The following is a 21753-nucleotide window of genomic DNA, read 5'->3' as shown; positions in this document are numbered from 1 at the left end:
CCTTGCTAACAAAAATAATGTTAACAAGCTTGCAGATGTGTTTGCTCCGGGAACGTAAAACTACAAGAAAGATCTCTTTTAACAAATATCAAAGTCTATTCTACAACATTTCCTCTAACCAACATTAAAGTTTACTTTACCTGCCTTATTATTAGCCAAACTTTTCAAAATAGATTTATACTGTTTGTTTTTCTACCCCCAAACGTCTGTCAACTCATTCCATTTTAGCTTCTTCAAATCTTCGCTATTCCTCAAAACCTTCTCTGTCTATGTTCATTGATTCATTCATGCATTTTTTTTCATTTAACAAATATTTACACAGCCTTATGTTAGGAGTTACATATATACATATAATTTATAATACTGCATTATAAATAGATGATAGATAGACCGACAGGTAGACAGATGGGGACATTTCCTATATCCATCTATTGCCATTCCCAGCCAGTGAAAAAAGTAAAAAGAAAATGGAAGACAAGCAGGGTTTTTTAAGGATATAACCTGAAACTTATATACATCATTATATACATATACATATACATGTATATATATATGAAAAAAGGAAAGTGTCCCTGCCTTTATTAATGATGTAATGCTGCAAATACAATCAGCATCTTTTCCTATCAATTTATTCTTTGTGAGATAAGAAAAAAAGTAACGCAAACATACCACAAGTTAAAAAAATACGAGAATAGATATATAAATGGAAATGTAGTAATCTCTCTCTAACTAATTAGTTAATTTTAGTTGTTTGATGTAGATTCTTCCACACATTTCTCTATACTCACATAATTTAGGTTGCAACACATGAAATTGGAGATACTCTACGGTTTTTTACTTAAAACAGTATCAAATGACTGAACCTACTACATATGTACATGTACAGAGATTTTTACTATGTTTTTTGAAAGATTTTGAGCAATGTTCAAATAATATTTTTAAAAATATGGATGGTGGGCTGGGTGCCTGGGTGGCTCAGTGGGTTAAAGCCTCTGCCTTCGGCGCAGGTCATGATCCCAGGGTCCTGGGATTGAGTCCTGCATTGGGCTCTCTGCTCAGCAGGGAGCCTGCTTCCCTCTCTCTCTCTCTGCCTGCCTCTCTGTCTACTTCTGATCTCTCTCTGTCAAATAAATAAATAAAATCTTTGAAAAAAAAATATGAATGGTGGGGAGTCTGAATTGCTGAGTTGGTTAAGCATCTGCCTTAGGCTCAGGTCATGATCCCAGGGTCCTAGGATGGTGTCTTACATTGGGCTCCAGGCTCCCCAGGGACTCTGCTTCTCCCTCCGCCCCTCCTCTCACTCCTTCCCTCAATCTGTCTCTCTCTCTCTGTCTCTCATTCTCTCAATAAATAAATAAAATCTTTAAAAGATATATGAGTGGTTATATGAATGGATAATATCTGTGTTCAGCTTTGTTGGGGAAATATAAAAACAGCTTTGTTGGCACTTCTGCCAACCCAGAAAAATGTTTCCACACAGGTAGGAGAGAAAATACTTACTGAATAAGCGTTAAACCAGAATATGATGAGCATAATAGGCAATCCACTAAGACATTGCAAAGGCAAAAGGAAATCTCACTCTTCTACACAACCAAATGGATACAATGCATTTTTGTGTTGTCAAGGAAAACAGTAACTATTGTTTCAAGTAAGAGGACTTGACAGCACCATTTGTCACATGTAGTTCATTCTAAACTCACCTGATAATTGAGATGAATCATTGTGTTAGTTAATTGAATTTACCCAAAGGCAAATTAAATTCTTACCTTTATGACCAGAGGTAGTTTTGCAAGTTGGCCAAGGTGGGGCTCCTCCTACCTGCCCGCAGAAACTGGGATATAGGCGTGCTGTCTTCTTAAAATGATTACATTCCAAAGAGGTGATTCCCAGGTCCTAGAGAAAGATATTCCGGTTTATATAAATGACAAGAGGCTTATTTAGTCTTTAAAAAGATTTACAAACATTTCAAAAAGAATTTGTAACCACAAGTTTTCTAAAGTAAATGTCTGAAAAAAAGGGAAGGTAGGCTATCTGTTCCCTTATTTTTCACAGGGAGAAAAATTTCTTTTTACTCTTACATCTTACATATCAAGAATCAAAACATTTACATAAAATTAACTACCTTTATTTTTATCATAAAATGTTATCTCCCAATATTTGAATAGTTGGGGTGTCTATGGTAGAAACTGAGGCACAGGAGAGTGAGGTTCTTGTCTCACAGAGTGGAAGAATGAATATTGCAGACAAGGGAGAGTGAGTAAAGTAACAAGTTTATTAAGCAAGGATACAGAAAAAAAGCTGTCTGGGATGTATAAGGGGTTCTGACATGGTTGTCACTAAGGGCTTTTAGAGATGGTCTTTTTAACATCTCTATTGATAGCACCAATGAGTAAGGACTAGTGATAATACCTTCAGTGGTTCCCTTCCTTTTTAGGGTCCAGTAATTCTAGGTTGGTCATAAGTACCTGTCATAACAAGACCCCACTTCTGACGCCCAGGACAGGATGATCTGGTATGTTCCCTTAATTCTGGTTTCCTTTTAGCTCCCATATTTTGAATTTTGTGAGTCTCATCCCATGGCCCTTTACTTATCTCTCCCTACTTAGCCCCACCTGTCCCTTAATCAACTGCATAGAAGGCAGACAGGAGACTATGGAAAGACTGGATTAATTAAAAAAAAAAAAAAAAAAAAAAACAACTTTATAGGGACCATCTCGGTGGCTCACTTGGTTAAGGATCTGACTCTTGATTTTGACTCATGTCATGATCTCAAGGTCCTGGGATCCATTCCCAAGTAGGGCTCCTCGTTCAGTGGGGAGTCTGCTTGAGGATTATCTCACTCCCTCTGACCCTCCCCCAATATCTCTCAAGCGTGTATGCGCGGGATAAATAAATAAATAAATAAATAAGTTAGCCAAGAAAGCAAGTCCCATAGTCAGTAATCCATGTAGGTATTACTTTCAGATAACTGAGCAAATAAAATTATCTATACACAAGTAAATTTCTATCAATTTTTTATTTGGGTAAACAATCATGATCAAACTGAAAAAAATATATATACTATTTTTTTAATAGTTTAGAAATAAGAACACTATTATTGCCTGTTTCCCCTTTCCTATTGTAGAAATTCAATTGTATACTGAAAACCACAACTAGTAAAACATGAAGGCATAAATGAAATACATCACACAGATATGTAGACAGGGAAATAACACACATTTTTCTCATGTTTTCTTATTTGAATAACTAGGCAATATGTTTCACTTTTGCACATAGGCAATACTCAATTAGTATGTTTATCATACGAAACTATATTTAATTTTGTATTCCTGATGCTTGCACGTTTCCTGGCACAATGATGACACCCAGTAACTGTTTATTAGATTAAATGTTAAAATGATTTTATTCTAAACCAAATTAACTGGTAATTGAATTAAATTTTAGAACGACTTTAGTTTAAAATTACCCAAGCATTAATCTCTCTACTGATTTTAGGATTATTTCTTTGCCCCCCAAAACTAGATAATTGAGGATTCTATCTGCAAGAGAGCTAGTATGTATCACATGCAAGTATTTTACATACACTGTATCTTTTGAGCCTAATAAAAATACTAAAATACAGGTATTTGTATTTGCTAAGAGATAGGTTAAGCTACTTTAAAAGAGACTCAAATATACATTGACTTAAAAAATATATAGGTTTATTTCTTCCTTAAGGAATATTTAATTACAGAGGGTGATCCAGAGTAGATTTTCCCAAAATGGCTCTATCATTGTCCAGGTAGAGCTGAATCCAAGATGGGGCCGACTCCCATATCCAGTTACTGCCATTTTCCAGTCAGTGGAAAAGGGAAAAAGAAAATGGAAGACAAACCAGGTTTTTAAAGGTTATTATCTGGAAGTTGCATGTATTATTTACATTCTCCTTTTCGCTAGAATAGGGTCAGACAGTCACAGTAACAAGGTAGGCTAAGAAATGTGGTCTCTAGCTGAGAGAGCAGGAGCCCTACTAGAATACTTATGTGTAATTGGAGTAGGTTCAGATAGCCTCACTGGGAATCACTGTGATGTTCATGTGGTACCTTTAGAGTCCCTCACTTGCACAGCCTCCTTCCAAGGTCCTGGAGAAGGGGGAACTAGCCAATTATTCATTTATTTATTTTCTATCTTTTCTTCTTAATACTTCAAAAGATAAATCTTTCCCTGACAGGCAGAGCTAACCTATAAAAGATACACAGAAAGAACGAATTCTGGAGGAAAATTTAGTGTTTCTGTTCCCCCCAAAATTTCTTTTCTTTTTTTTTTTTTTTTTTTACCATTGCATTCCAGAGAGGTTAAGAATCTTGCAAAAAGTCACATAGATTTGGAGCTAAAATTAGAAACTGGGGTCTCTATGACTCAAAGACTCCTGACTATTATATTTCTAGGCATCAACTGCTCATATCTTTTAGAATTTTATTTCCTCCTGGAAATCGAATAGTACCTTTTGGCACTATCTCAGAGAAAAGCTGGACAATCTAGAAATTACAAGGTAATTGGCTACATTGCTTTGTCCCTATCTGTGCAGATGATCTTGAGAGACAAAGTGAAAGTGAAAGAGAACATGCAAAGCCCAGCTGCCAAGCTGACATGACAGCCAGTTAGTTGGGGCGATGCCACTCTCAGATCAACCCAAAGGTTAATAACACAGACGCAGTCAAAGATCTGATGGATAGAGGCTGTGAACTCCGTATCAGTAACTTACAGCGAATGCCTGGAGGTGGCAGATGAAGAGGCCTATCATCAATTAAGCATGGCAGCCCATTTTTATAAAATTGTCAGAAGGGATTATTAAATTTCACATCTTAGTTTGCTTGGGGAAAAAAAAAATCAAATAACACTAAAGGTTGCATTTTAAAAACAATGTTTAGTATAAACTCTTGCTCCTGGCCTCATGTCAAGCCATCAAAGAGGTGCTGTACAATTTGATTCATGCTTTTCATTTTCCATTTCTGAGCCAAGGTGTTTCTTCATAATTATTATTAGGCCCCAGAGTGTTTTTTTAAATCTGATTATTAATTTTTAGTGTAAGAATTTCCCAACTTGGGGAAATATTTAATTTTCAAGAGACAGCCTTAACATCTGAATATGAGTACAAGTGGAATTCAACATAGCAACTTAAATGCACAGTACTCAAAATAAAATTCCATAACAGACCACTGGGTGCAAGTTTTGCTTTTTATAACTTTCCTTATTTACAGTAAATGCAGAAAAACATGCTTCATTAAGTCATAGTGGACTTAAACTGGTCTGTCTCTAGATGTGTTTTTGTTTTTTGTTTTAATTTCAAGACTTGATTCAGAGGGTTCCACCGAGTTTGAGTTAAATTTATTATGGATCAGCTTGATTATCTGCCCCTTTATACTAAATCTCAAATTTCCTGTGTTTGTCACATCCTTATGAATGCGATGATCCAAATTATTTGGAAATCCATTAGCAAGATTTAAAAGACCCAATATAACACTTCTTAAAAGGCAATTATAGTGATAACCACAATCACAACTAAGGTATATTAAGTTTTCAGAGTATCTAGAAATACATTCACAGTTATTTATTATTTTACCACACACATTTTCACACTTAGCATTGTGTTATTGTTTCATTCCCTGTTTACTAACTTAACATAACTGGCTGAATACTGTCTTGAGGAAATTTTATTTCTCTAGCATTGGATTAATACTATCTTATGCTTCTTACTTTTTACTGGCAACAAGGTATCCCCAATTCTATACCATGATCTACTCAACTTAATGATCTATTTGATGTACATCACTAAAGTAGTTTGCATATGTGATTGTAACAAGATGAAATGTCACACAGTCTTCAACTTGAGGTGGTACACTGAAAAGAGCTCGGGGTACCAGAAAGCTGGGTAAATTGTTTACCATAACTATTTTACACATGGATATGAAGAAAAAGATCATAGACTTCTAGAATCATAAAGCTTAAAAGTTATTTAGGTCAACACTCTAATTAAACAGGCCATGGACCAAAAACTAGTTTTGATAAAATTCTTAAATTGACTTGGTACCTGAGCCAAGGTTTGGATCTACTATTGTGTACATCGTAGCCTACTGCCAAAGATTATACAGTCCCCCAAATGGCATGGATACAATGATAAAAGCAGTATTTGAATGTACTTATCTGAATTTGACAAATTATGGATCAGCATTTTATCCTATCAAAACTTCTCACTTATTAAGTGATTCTTTGTAGCCCTCCATATATCATCCTAGATGGAGAATAAAATCATGTGGTTGTGGTGCTGAGAAAGTTTGCAATCTCTTTTGTGTTCCAAAATGTTCCACCTAGTAACAAGTAAATATAAATTAATTGCTTGACTGACTCAATGCCTGATTGACTGATTTAAAGAATAACTGGTTGACTGATTGTCTGACTGACTGGCACTCTTCAGGGAGGGTCAAGTTTACAATTCCCTACTGGCTCTAGCAAACTTCCAATGTCAAACAACATTGACAAACCTGATATCTGGAGTACCAAGTTGCTCAATAACTTTTAGTGAGACAAATTTCTAAAAATAGCAAATCTCTAAATCTTTCTTAATCCAACCACCATTTTTTGCCACTTTACACAAGTGTACTAATTTTTAAAAATTAAAGGATGTTCAATGTCTAAGAATGAAATTATATAGAGAGTAATTCAACAACACCTGATATTATGTGAAAGACAGAAATAATATATGATATTATGACACAAGAATAATACAGTATATATATTTCAAGATTTTGAAATACATGTGATGTCTTTCAAAAGGCAAATTTTCAATACAAGCTCTAAAATTAATATTACCAACTTTTTCTATCTAAAATTTACTGTAGCAATTTGATATACTTTGTTCTTGCATTTGTGTTTGGGAAACATGGTTTTTGCAAACTTGATGGAAAAATATTTGGACAAATTAAAAATCATTGCAACAATACACACAGATCATGTTTCCTTTATTTTCTCCTTCTCTGGTATCCCCATCTTTCATTTTATCAGAAGACATCAACCAGGAAAAAAATAAATAAATAACTACAAAAGATAACACTGATTGGTTCTCAGGGAGAATCATAGTGAGAATTATTCCTTTTATGTGACTGAAGAATCTCTTTTTAAATGTTGTTAACGTGAACCGAACCTAAAAATGTAAACATGCATGTATATAGGTTGCTTGATTCCAGTTCACCTGCATTAAGTAAACTGTGTCTCATAAATTCTTTAAGGAATAATTTTTGTATGTTCATTTTTTTCTTCCATTTCCACCAAGCTTCCTATTATTTAAAATACTATACTAAGACATCATATAAATGTGATAATTTTATTTTAAAAGATTTATTTATTTATTTGAGAGAGTGAGAGAGAGAGAGAGCGAACGTGCACACCAGTGAGGGGAAGAGGAGAGGGAGAGAATCTTAAGCAGACCCACTCCTGTTGAGCAGAAACCAAGATTCAGATCTTCAACTGACTGAGCCACTCAGGCGCCCTGTGATAATTTTAAAGTACTATATGGTAAAGCATTGTGTAGATATGAGAATTTAACAATTATCATAATTTTAAAATGTACATAGTGCATGGTCCTTCATATTAACTTTAGAATTTTAGGATTTATACACAAACTTAAATGCTAGGTTTCGTTCTGTTGTTATATGAAAGAGTATTTAAAATACCAGATTTTAACTTAACCCAAACCAAACTAAAATGAAAAACACCATTGTAATGAACCATATGCCTGCTTTGTTCCAAACTGGTTATTTTTAAAGAGCCAGCCTCCAATATTCTTCCCTAGTAAAAGAATAAAAATAGCATTACAACTGTGCACATCAAAGCTACACTATTTAGCCAGTCACTCAGTTAGCCGGCACTCAGTTCCTGAACAGCATAGTACTACAACACAAGTCATCTGGATGACTGCGAATGGACAGCATTCATGTGATCAGAAATTAATCTTGTGGACACAGACTTTTTGGAGATTGCTACAACACACAACATTAAGTCTGAAGAAGCAGGAATGGGAAGAGTCATCTTTTTTATGTGAACTATGAATCTACTTTGAATGTTACCAAGGCTACACAAAGATTCTAAAACTAAGAGAAAGACTTCATTTCACTGTACGGTTATATCTTGTTTTATTGTCCTCATCGTAGATATGGAATTTTTTACAAATTGAAGATTCAACATGTCAGTGGAGAAAGTAACTACAGATGTGAAGGAAAAAGCAAGAGAACTGCAATTACAAACGAAGCCTGAAGATGTAACCGAATTGTTGCAATCTCATGACTAAACTTCTGAGAGAGGAGGATTTACCACTGTGGAGGAGCAAAGATAGTGGTTTCTTGAGATGGAATCCGCCCCTGGTGAAGATGCTGGGAAGACTGTTGAAATGACCACAAAGGGTTTAGAATATTACACAGAGTTAGTTGATAAAGCAGTGGCCGAGTTTGAGAGGTTAGATTCCCATTTTGAAAGAAGTTCTATTGTAGGTAAAATGCCATCATATAGCATCATATGTTACAGAGAAATTGTTCATGAAAGGAAGAGTCAATTGGTATGATAGACTTCCCTGCTGTCTTATTTTAAGAAATTGCCACAGCCACCCCACATTCAGGAACTACCACCTCACCAGTCAGCAGCCCTCAGCAATGAAGCAAGACCCTCCTCTATCAGCAAAAAGATGACAAATCCCTGAAAGCTCAGATAATGGTTAGTCTTTTTAGCAAAAAGTATTATTTATTTATTTGTTTGCTGGTTTGTTTGTTTAGAGAGCATGCGCACAGAGGGAGGGGCAGAGGGAGAAAGAGGGAGAGACTCTCAAGCAGGCTCCACATGCAGAGCCCAATGTGGGATTCAGTCTAAGGGGATTCAGTCTAAGATCATGACCTTACCTGAAATCAAAAGTTGGACACTTCTTAACTGAACCACCCAGGTCCGCTGAGCCACCCAGGGCCCTGGCAAAAGTATTTTTTAATAAAGGCATGTACACTGTTTTTTGTTTTTTGGTTTTTGTTTTAAATTTTATTTATTTGAGAGAGAGAGAGAGAGATCATAAGCAGAGAGGCAGGCCGAGAGAGGGGGGGAAGCAGGCTCCCCGCCGAGCAGAGAGCCCAATGTGGGGCTCGATCCCAGGACTCCCAGACCATGACCTGAACTGAAGGCAGAGGCTCAACACACTGAGCCACCCAGGTGCCCCTACACTGTTTTTCAAAGACATAATATAGATTCAGACTTAATAGACTATAGTATAGTAAACATAACTTTTATTTTTTTAATTGTGTTTTTGTTTATTTGAGACAGAGAGAGAGAGAGAGACAGCAGGAGCAGAAAAGAGAGGCAGAAGGAGAAGGAGAAGCAGACTTCCCACTGAGCAGGAAGATCATCGTGGGGCTAGATCCCAGGACCTAAAGATCATGACCTGAGCTGAAGGCACATGCTTAACCAGCTAAACCACCCAGGGGTCTCAACATAACTTTTATATTCACTGGGAAACAGAAACATTCATTTAACTCACTTTGCACGGAACCCACACTATTTCTGGGTATGTCTGTTTTGAAAATCACCTTCTTGGAAAACCACTTTTGGTCTAAAAGTAACTTCAAAAAGGGTTCTGCTTCTTGAAGATAACTATGGTTCAATTTCAGATGATATTGGGTAGCCTTTCTTCAAATCTTTTGGAAATTTTTAAATTTTCTGTGGAGAGTTGAAGAGTGTATAGAAGGGAGAGTGGGAGTGGAAAGGTGGGACGAAGCTGATCATAAGCTGTGACTGAAGAATGTCATGCTAACGGTGAACTTCAAGCTTTTTATCCAGTTCTATGGAAAATGTCAGCAGCTTCTCCTACATGTTGCGTACATCACAGGTTTGGTAGCGGTAAAACACAGATGTGGGTCCCCATTTGGCTTCATGGGCTGCAGTTAGTCCTCACAGATTTCAATTTTTCTCCTTTCTCCCCTGCTACACATCCAGCTTTCCTTCTAGACTGATGGCCTAGCTGATCTTTCGAGACTTCAGACCGAGCATAAGACACATAGGCAACAGCCTCGCATAGATTTCTACACCAGCTCCCACCATTGTACGAGGTAGAAGTCTCTATGATGAATCTCTACTCTTCATCACTCAGAGTGATTCTATTTCTCGGGCCAAATTCTGACAGATAAAGCAGTAACGCAGTGACATGAAGAAATTAATCAATGGGATTAATGTCCAAACACTCTCAAAGGCAGTTAGCGGAAGAACCTGGAAGACTTTATCTTCTTTGAGTGGATGTCACGGCCCTGAATTCATACCTCGATAGTCCTTATTTTATTTTAGAGACTACTTTACACAACAATACTGAGTTTCTCCAAAAGTAGAAAGAATATAGCTTCTCATAGCTACTCCTTCAGATATGTACTCTCGAGCCCGCTAAAGTCTTCAGTCTGAAGTGACTTGGTTCTTTTCTCTGCCAACTTGCAACTATTTGGAGAGATTGTCCCTCAGGTTATTTTAGCAGCCCTTGAAAAAACAAAACAAAGCAAAGCGAAACAAAAACTATCATAGGCTTTCTCTCCATTAATTAAGAGTGAAGTCTTTACAGTTTAGCAATTCACTGCAAACTGGTGAAGGAAGAGATACTCATAATTTCTTTTCCTTCCTTAAAGAAGAAAGCCTAGCTGTGTTATCTCTAGCAGAAGCACAATAGAGCAATGACCACGTCTTCTTGCAGAGCACTAAATCACCCATAATGTGGAAGGGAGCAGTGGCTATTAGCCCTTTGCCTAGGAGCTACCAGACAGCCATTTCCTTTTATTTCAGCAAACTTAGTTTTTGGTAACCTGGGCACTTCATTTTTCTTTCCTGACAGCTATATCTGAGTCACAGGTCCATTATGCAGGGCTCTTCTTTTTCCTTACAGTTCCTTATCAATTACTCTGTAAGTACTAACTGAATACATATCATGCACCTGGCTTAGAACTAAGCCTAGGCCTTGCCTGGAATGAGATATGTAATAAGGAAGACTTTTTAGTTTGTCTGAGGACACAGCATATTCTTGGGGAGGCAGGCTACCTAAAGCATATATACTTTTTAATTTTTACCTAACCTGTCACTGCTAGAGTTTTGTGTGGACTCTCATTCTTTTCTCCAAGTTAACTCTTGAAGCCTCCATTACAGCACAATATGTGGCTGGGAAGAAGTGGTTTTATAGCTGACCTCTAGCGTATGCTCATTAGATAAGGGGTGCCAAAGGCGTGGGCTTCAACTTATCCACTAAACATAGATCCAAATAATTATTCTATAGATTGCAATGTAGACTGGGGAGGATCCCTCTTAGGGCATAAAAAGAAAAATCAATTCCTTTTCAAACTTTTTTCTCCATTCATCAGCACATCCTACCACGACACAGTAATATAGTGAGCAGCCCATTCATACCTAATAGCAGCAAAAGAGCAGTATCTATTGTTAACTTACAACAAATCCAAGTTTAAAACTAAAAGAAATCAAAAAAAGGGATTATATAAATAACTGCAGTTTTACTAAAAGACAAAGCTTAGTTGTACATACCCACATCCAAAATATACTGGTGTGCACTAAAACACTTCCCAAGGTAGAAACTCACAATTATGTTTATAAGTAGAAGACATAGCAGACAATTTCTAAGTAGAATATTCAATTTTGTTAGAGTACCTGAATAAGCAACTGCAAAACAGTTCATTTAGTGAAAGCTGTGATACCAAAATATGTTTTTAAACCTAAAAGGGGAAAAAAAGAGTTTCCCCACTTCACCATCCAAGTAAAATACTTTGGATTCATTTTTCAATATTGGTTTTCTTAGTACTATATTAAGAACACATTAGCAGCTTTTAAACCTAAATAATAAGTATTTACAACAAAAAAACTACAAAAGTATGTTGTTAAAGAAACATTTCTGAAAGCATTTTAAAACTATGGACCATGTTAAAAAAACACATAAAACAAACAAAGTTATTTATATGTTGTCTCAATCACTATTGTTATTTATTCATTTATATTTGCACTCTTGGTACTTTTGGAATTGATTTAGGGCAACTTACAAAAATACACAGTACAACAAAATGTGTAAGAAAAGAAGTGAAGAATTTGTGGCGAAGGTAAATAAAGGTAGAAATAAAAGAATAAATTCAAAAGTTACACAAAATACATTCCCTGGAGAACAACAGCAAATATCGAGCCTCTAATTTGGTAGTTCACTGTCTATTACAGTAAAACCAGACAAAACATAACCAGTTCCTTGACTCATTGCTTCAAATATGTGAAGATAGGCTAGTTTCTCAAAAAAGCATATTTCTTGTTCATATGGCAACTAAAGATAAATATCTTCATTAGGCAAAGTGATATGTTTTGTTTCTGCTATTTTTTTAATGTGTGTGCATGTATGCATAATTTTAACATACTCAACTTAGGCACAATTAAATATGTATGCATTTCTGGAGTACTGAAGTCCAAGTACACAGCACACAGTGTTCTAGCCTTTAGCTTAATCCAATTATAGATTTTAAAATATCGGGTGAGATGATTCTCAATGATTTCTTAGTTACAGACCATTTGAACACCTGGTGAAAATAACAGTGTCCATGAAAATTCAGAAATATAAAATTTGTATACAATTTTATAAAGCTCTTGAAACTCCTTTACCCAATGTTAAGAATCTCTGAGCTAGAAAAATAGATGGATTACTTAACTTTCAGGAAATCCTTTGTATTTATTTCCACAAAGATTTTCAGACATTGAGCAATAGTGAGTTTGAGGTTATTCTGCCTGATAAGCTCTAGTGCAAGGATTCTGTGCTCTTAAACCAAAGCCAGACAGGAGTTAATTGTTAAAGCAGGGAGGAGAAACAGCAGAGCTTTAAGAGATAGAGAGAGAGAGAGGTGAAGACAGAGAGAATAAAAATGATACACACACACACACACACACACACACACACACACTGCTTAATTTAGCAGGTCTTTCTTCTCTGCACTGAGGACATATAACAGTTCCTGGGGTCTCCACAGAGCTATTAGGAAATCATACCATTGAATGAAAGCATAAATAGCGAAAGCTTTGAGGTCTGTAGGAAAAATGATGGCAATAATATTAGTCTAGAAAAGATGTGCAGCTCATTTTAGTCACACTTCCTGATTTTTTTTAGAAGTGTGTATCTCTGTGTATTCTTCAGCAAATTCTTCACAAATATTTACTAATGAATGATCATAGCACATATTCCAATATATGTGTCATCACTGGAAACAAAGCAGTAAATTGTTGGAAGACATGTACCAAAAGGTAATATATGCCTTTGGTTTTAGAAGAGCTGATGTGAATTTATTCTTTCTGACATTAATTACTTAATCAATTCAGTTGGCTCCAAACTTAAGAAAATGGATTTCTGTCATTTGCCCAAAGAGAATGTGTCCTATTCTATCTGTAAAGGACATGCTCAAGAAAGTGGCAAAAGTGGCAGCAAGTCAAAATTTTTTCTACCAAACTTATTTTTCTTAAAGTATCAAAATACGAGTTCTGCATAAAAATTGGTGATGAGGTTATCTACACTGATCCCAAATAGCTTTTATCTTAGGTATTATACATGTATGACATACATTTAGAGATTATTCTGATAAAAACAGACTTGGGATTTACATGGACCAATGAATTCCTTTTTAAATTTTTTAAAAAGATTTTATTTATGTGTCAGACTGAGAGAGAGAGCAAGCAGGGAGAGTGGCAGGCAAAGGAAGGAGGATCCCCACTGAGCAAGGAGCCTGCTGTGGAACTCAAACCCAGAACCCTGGGATCATGACCTGGGCTGAGAAAGCAGATATTTAACTGATTGAGCCTCCCAGGTGTCCCTGAATTCCTTTTTTTTTTTTTATTAAACTATTTTGAGTCTTGGTCACTTTTAATCAAAGAGATGAAGGACAAAGTAAGGTTGACAAAAGTTCAGCATTATTTAACATTCTTGTCAACAGAAATTTCCACAGTGAGGAATAAGACAGAATTCAGTGATGAAATCATTAACGTTAAGCTAGCCTACTCTTCAAATGAAGAAGTTGACCTAAAAAGGCCTAACTACAAATTGTCAAGAACATAGTTTACTGAACATTTTACATGGGATATCCATGGCTAGGACCATAATATACTGAAAGTAGAAGCTTGCTTTAATAAAAATGGATATATTTCTTTCAACCAAACTTATTCTGCTTTCCCTTGTTACTACTACTCATCTTTCAGATCTATACTTAAATGTCTCTTTTTCAGAAAACCTTCCTTCACCTGACAAACTAAACCAGCATGCTGTTATGATTTCTAGTTTTACCTGTTACTTTTGTATAGCTTTTCATTACGAATTAAATTTCTGTACCTGTGTAGAATCATTCCATAGCACTTCTCCTCACCCCTAAAAACTAAGTCTTGTGAGTGTTGTTTTCTTCCTTCTCTTTTCTTCTTTACTAGCTCTCCCTTGTGCTTGCTGACACTCTCTCTCCCTCTCTTGCTCTCATTCAGTCATGCTAGCTTGTGCTCTCTCTCTTTCTCATTTGGTTTGGTTTTGGGTTTGGTTTCCATAATATCCTCAGCACCCAATATTGTGTATGAAACTTGAAGGCCGTACGTCAGTTATTTGTTAAATTGATGAAATGAATGGAAGAATAGCTGGATGAAGAATGAGTAGCTGGTTTAATATCCATGCATTATCTTCTCCCAGTCTGTAGGCTGCCTTTTAGTTTTGTTCATTGTTTCTTTCACTGTGCAGAAGATTTTACCTTGATATAGTCCCAAAAGTTCATTTTTGCTTTTGTCTCTCTTGCTGCAGGAGATGCGTCTAGCAAGAAGTTGCTACAGCCCATGTGAAAGAGGTTGCTGTCTGTGTTCTCCTCTAGGATTCTGATGGTTTCTGGTATCATATTTAGGTCTTTCATCCATTTCAAATTTATATTTGTATATAGTGTTAAGAAAGTGGTCTGGTTTTATTCTGCTGCACATGGCTGTCCAATTTTCCTAACACCGTTTGTTGAAGAGGCTTTTTTCCACTGGATATTCTTTCCTGCTTTGTCAAAGATTAGTTGACCATAGAGCTGTGAGAGCCCATTTCTGGGTTGTCTATTTTGTTCCAATGCTCTATGTGTCTGTTTTTGTGCCAGTACCACACTGTCTTGATGACTACATCTTTGTAAGATAGCTTGAAGTCTTGAATTGTGATGCTTTCAGTTTTGCTTTTCTTTCTTGAGGTTGCTTTGGCTAATCGCAATCTTCCATGTTTCCATACAAATTTTAGGATAGTTCATTCTAGCTCTGTGAAAAAATGCTGATGGTATTTTGATAGAGATTGCATTAAATGTATAATTGCTTTGGGTAGTAAAGACATTTTAACAATGTTTATCTTCTAATCCATGAGCATGGGATGGTCTTCATTTCTTTGCATCCTCTTCAGTTTCTTTCTTAAGTGTTCTATAGTTTTCAGAGTACAGATCTTTTACTTCTTTAGTTAGATTTATTCCTAAGTATCTTACTGTTTTCAGTGCAATTGAAAATGAGATGAATTCCTTGATTTTTCTGCTGCTTCATTGTTGGTGTATAGAAATGCACCAGATTTCTGCACATTGATTTCATATTCTGTGACTTTGCTGAATTCATATATGAGTTATAGCATATTTTGGGTGGAGTCTTTCAGGTTTTCTATATAGAGTATCATGCCATCTGTAAAGAGTGAAAGTTTGATTTCCTCCTTGCCAATTTAGATGTCTTTTCATTTTATTGTCTGATTGCTGAGGCTAAGTCTTCCAGTACCATGTTAAATAGTAATAGTGAAAGTGGACATCTTTGTTTTGTCTGATAAAGGATTAGTACCCAAAATCTACAAAGAAATGATCAAACTCAACACTCAAAAAACAAATAACCCAGCTAAGAAATGGGCAGAAGACATGAACACATACTTTTCCAAAAAAGACAACCAGATGGCTAACAAAAACATGAAAAGATGTTCAACATCACTTATCATAAGGGAAATACAAATCAAAACCACAATGAGATACCATCTCACACCTGTCAGGATGGCTAAAATAAACCACACAAGAAACAACAGGTGTTGATGAAGATGAAGAAAAAGGGGAACACTTTTGTATTGTTGATGGGAATGCAAACTGGTAAAGCCACTCTGGAGAACAGTATGGAGTTTCCTCAAAATGTTAAAAATAGAATTACCCTGTGATCTAGCAACTGTACTAATAGGTATCTACCTAAAGGATACAGAAATACAAACTTGAAAGGATACATGAATCCTGATGTTTATAGTACCATTGTCAACAATAGCCAACCTGTGGAGAAAAACCAAATGTTTTTGGTATATATATATATACATATATATAGACATGTATATATATATATATATATATATATATATATATATATATATGGTTTTGGTTTATATATATATATATGTATCACTATTTTATATATATGTTTATATATAAATATAAATATTTAATATAAATATTAAATATATATTTAAATATATATAAATGGAATATTACTCAGCCATCAAGAAGAATGAAATCTTGCCATATGCAATGACATGAGTGGAGCTACAGTATATTATGCTAAACAAAATAAGTCAGAGAAAGAAAAATAACATAATTTCACTCATATGTGGAATTCAAGAAAGAAAACAGATGACTATAAAAGAAGGAGGAAAGGAAAAAAAAAAGAGAGAGGGTACAAAACCAAACAAGACTCTTAACAATAGAGAACAAACTGAGGGTTGATGGAGGGAGGTGGGGGGAGATGGGGTAGATGGGTTATGGGTACTAAGGAGGGCGTTTGTTAGGATAAGCACTAGGTGTGGTACGTTAAGTGATGAATCAGTCAATTCTACCCCAGAACCAACATTGCACTGTATGTTAACTACCTAAAATTTAAATTAAAAAGATAATACAAATAATACACATGCCCTAAAAAAATACTTATTAATAATCACTTCTCAGTCCCAGTTCCAGAACCCTGCATTATCAAAATCAAACTAAAGCCATGATTTGATTATATCATTGAATTTTTACTATATATATAACACATACACATAATACAGCACATTATAGTTCAGGTGCTTTCAACCATTCAGCTGCTATGGATCATATCTTTTTTTTCATAGACTACATTTTTCCTGTTGTTTCCTCCTAGGCAAATCCTTAAATTTAAGTTGTAAGGAACAAGGTCTGAACTCACTGGGAGTAAATTAGTTGCCAGGTACTATTTTTTAAATACAAAACAGAAAGGGAAAATTGCATGGAAGTTTTAAGATTGATGCTGGAGGGATGGGAGTAACATTGAGTGTATGCTGTGTGTCAGGCATATCTTACATAGTTTCCCAAAAATTAAGAGGTGGGAATTAATATCCCATTTGGAAGAAAAAGAAATAGAATTTAAAGCTTAAATAAGCAGAGTGGCACAGCAGAAGCATGCTGGGCCCATAAAGTTTAAATAACTCACCCAAATAACGAATCACAACTTAGCATGTGTTAATTATAGAATGGTGTGTGACATTCATATGACTCTAAAATGCAAACATGAGCTTTCCACTCTAACAAATGGCCTCCTTAGAAAAATTATAATTTGGATGTCTATTTTATTCTTCCAATCAGTCTAGTATAATAAATACATATGTGTGCTAATCTTTCATAGCAAAATTTAAAAATCATTTAAAATTATCTTTATTAGAAATAGGCAAGAAATATAAAAGCATCTGAGGGGTGTTCACTTTTAAGGAGAGGGCAACAAAAATGTGTATTATGCAAAGAATATGTAAAAATGAGTGCAAAGTTTACAGAGCTACAAAGACAAACTCTTTTATGAATCTCTCTGATGGATGTATCCAAGTAATGCAGTACCCAGTATAAACCAAAAAAAGACAAATAGAGTTTCAATAATAGACATACACATACAAGATGCAGTGTAAATATAAAAAGCTGGGTTATAAAAGAGCATGCATTATATGATCACATTCATTACACAGATAAGGATAATGATAGAGAAATACCATATTTAATTAATTCTAAAATGTTTATTTTCCTGGTGTTTCCATGGTTGCTCTCAGATCCATTTCTCACCCATCTCTTGCTCTGCTGGGCCTGCAAACTCTATTCCCTAGGCTTCTTCCCAGCTGACTTCCTTAGTTTCAACTAATAGAAGGTACCCATGAGCAACTGGTGGAGGCAAAAGGGAAAAGGCAATGCAAGTGCTCAAATGACGACACCTCATCCCATTACGTGTCTACCTTAAAAGTGAGAGCAGCTTCCCTCAGTGGCAAATCTCCGGTCGTCTTACCTACATCTGTTTTGCCTTTTTAGTTCTCTAAAAATTCTCCAAGTAGTTTTCTATTAAATTCTTTCTATTGAATTTCTTGACATTACTTCTGTTTTCTGACTAAATGCTAACCAATGCTCACCTTGCTTTGTTATTCTAACGTCTCTGAAATTGGAGTGGATCTAGCATTTTTGTTGATGAGATAGCAAAACTGACTTGTCTGCGACTGTCTGTATGTGCATCAAAACTTATAGAATGAGTATCAATAGCTTAAAAGAAGACTTCAGAGAAGACAATAGAATACTTTTAAAAATATATTTTATTTAGAGAGAGAGAGCATGTAAGTGGAGGAAGGGGCAGGGGAAGAGGGAGAGAGAATCTCAAGCAGACTCCCTGCTGAGCGTTGAACCACACACACAGCTTGATCCCATGATCCTGAGATCATGACCTGAGCCAAAACCAAGAGTTGGCAGCTTAACCAACTGAGCCACTCATGTACTCCAGAACACTCTTTTAAGAAACACTGCATCATCTATGCCCTTATAGTCCAGCAGGTATTATGGGTAAAAACATGTACAAGGACCCCTCTGAGACAAACAATGCATCAGCAGAATTTGTATTTCATGTAAAGACAATTTAGGAGTATCTTAACCAATTTGTTTTGCTCATATTTTCTTCCTTCTGCATGCATGTACAACTGTGATCTGTGACTAGAGTTATTTGCTAAATTGCCAAAAAAGACCTTTCAATACATAAAGGTAAAAATAATGTGTCATGGACAAGCATTTTATCATAGTTTTAATTGGAAGCATATTTCTTTCTTAGTGTTCATAACATAATGGAACATCTTATAATTGATGGTATCTTACATTGGATAAAATATGTACAGGCCCAGAGGGATTAGAGGGATTATTTCCAAGTTCAGTATAGGGATTTATATGATTTTTTAGTTCTCTTATAACTTTACTTCCTTAATACTTTCTAAGTTATTATGTTAAAGTATTGTAAAAGTATTTTTTACAATAAGAAAAATCTTTTTGTAACAGTAAAATCTGTATTAAAGCTGTATTAGTCTGTCAAAATATGTATTAAAGCTGTATTCTAGACTCCTTGCTTATGTGGCAGAGTCTGCATTCAAACCTAGCTTCCTAATACTTTTCTGTTACTCTCTTAGGTTAATCAACTGTGGTTCCTTTTCTCATTAAAGGACTAATGATTATTGACATTTTATTTTAATGTTAAGATGTTTAGGATGATCTCTTATTTAAAAGGTAGGCTATATTTAAGTTTGAATATTATCCAATAAATTGATCCTGGCAAAGGGATGGACCCAAAATCTAGAGGGTTAAGGTAATATTTCAAGAAACACAAAGATCTTCATAATGCAGAACACATTCTAGGACAACAAACTCTGGAAAGAAGTGAGAATCACAGGTTGAGATTTTCCTAATAATATCTCTGTTTGTCAAGATGATGAGATGGAGATAATAGGCACTATTTGAAATACTTTACATATATTTACTCATTTTATGTAACAACCCAGTACTATTATTATCCTCAACTTATATATAAAGACTAGTACAAGAAGCTAGAATTACTTGGAGAAAGAGGGCAATAAAAATACTTAATAGCAGAATGTAAACCTTTACAGGCCTTGTAGAGATTGTCCCTAATCTTAGTGTCTGCCATGTGTCCTGGACACTGTGAACTAAATTAAGATCAGTAAAATTACAAAAAACTGAAAGGATCCAGTCCTACTCTATGAATGGCAATAATAAAATTAAAGAATCTTTGTCATCATTTTTTTTTTAAATTTATTTGACAGAGAGACATCATAAGTAGGCAGAGAGGCCGGCAGAGGGGTAGGGGGAGGCAGGCTCCCCGCTGAGCAGAGAGCCCGACGCGGGGCTCGATCCCAGGACCCTGAGACCATGACCTGAGCTGAAGGCAGAGGCTTAACCCACTGAGCCACCCAGGTGCCCTGTCATCATTTATTTTTAAAAAAATCATTTCATAAAGGAAAAGCTGTGTTCCAGGGTAGATGAAAATAGACATGAAAATTGACCTCAGTACTGCTGCATAACAAATTACTGCAAAATTTAGTGTCATAAGACAAGAAACTTCATAGGGTCACACAGTTTCTGAGGATCAGAAATCCAGAAGTAGCTTATCCCTGTGTCTATGGCTCAGGGTATCTCATGAGGGTGCAATCAAGTTGTTGGGTGGTCTGCATCTCTATGAATGGAAATGGAGAATCTGTTTCCAAGCCCACTCACATGGCTATTAGTAAGAGGTTTTAGTTCCTCACCGTGTGGGCCTCTACAGGGCTTCCCCCAGATAGAGTGATCTGAGAGAGAAAGCAAAAGAGAGTGAGAGGCTGAGAAAGTTGGAAGCTATACTCTCTTATAACTTAAACTCAGAAGTGACATACCATTCCCTCTGTAATACTTGATTCACCAAACAGACCGAGTCTACTGTAATTCACAAAGCTATGAATACCAGGAGGCATTAGGGGCCATCTTTAAGGCTGGCTACACAAAGCCCTTGACATGGAATCTAAAGATTTGGGTTAATAAAATCATTTGGGTGGTAGGGGAGGATGAAACTTCTTCCCTTACCTTCTCCCAAATTCCTATAATTAGAAAATATCATCCTTGCTCTTCCCTTAGAGGTACTGGATATATTCCCGAATTTGTCTATTCCTTGGGAGACAGTGTATTTGAGAAATGAGGCACTGAATGCTCCCTAAAATCCTGAATTCCCCAACTTCTGTGCACTTTCTAGTTAAAGCAATGAATTTACTAGAAAAGCCTATTGTTAATAAGAAGGTGAAGTGGTTTTCTTATTGGGAAGAACTGAACAGAACAGCAGAGCAATTGCACCTTTGAGATGCTACATTCTTCATTCTCCTCAAAGTTCCCATTTATCCTTCTGGGATCCATGAAATAGTTTAGCTCTTTGAGGACTTATGAATTCCTCTTTGATGTTTTCTTGAAACGTTTTCTATATGCTTCAAGACAGAACACAGAATTAAGTTAGCCCCAAGGTGAACCTACACTCCAGGCTGAGAATTCACAGTCTGTTCTTTATTCACTCTTAATTAGTAGTAGAAGTGATGCAGTCTAGAATGACAATAAGGTGTGTGGTTTACTATCGTATAGAGAGGGTTTTATAAAGTGCAACCTTGTTTTAAGCTTGCCTCTTTAAACAGGATTTTTAAATAAGATACACATTTTTCAGTGTATTATTAGGTACACCAATGTATACAGTTTTAGAATAGACTCGCAATCCAGGGGAACTGAAAAAACAAGTATTTCTGTGCTAAGCTCTACTGCTTAGAGTGACTACTTATATGGAACAAATGTAGTTCAAACATCAGCCTGTCTCTTTTCATTATTTTAAGAGAGAGGTTCTTTTTTTTCCCTT

General features: G+C 35.7%; 1 long non-coding RNA gene across 1 annotated transcript in view; it reads right to left on the bottom strand.

The window, feature by feature from the left end:
* The window catches only part of LOC122917275, a 177945-nt gene that overhangs the window by 138956 nt on the left and 17236 nt on the right, over positions 1-21753 (bottom strand). The window contains exon 2 of the long non-coding RNA XR_006386372.1: positions 1767-1893. This is a non-coding gene — a long non-coding RNA (uncharacterized LOC122917275). The remainder of the gene's footprint in view (positions 1-1766; positions 1894-21753) is intronic.

This window comes from Neovison vison, chromosome 1 (assembly GCF_020171115.1).
Source record: "Neovison vison isolate M4711 chromosome 1, ASM_NN_V1, whole genome shotgun sequence".
NCBI lineage: Eukaryota > Metazoa > Chordata > Mammalia > Carnivora > Mustelidae > Neogale > Neogale vison.
Note: the sequence above shows the minus strand (reverse complement) of the source record. Positions and strands in the feature narration are given on the sequence as shown.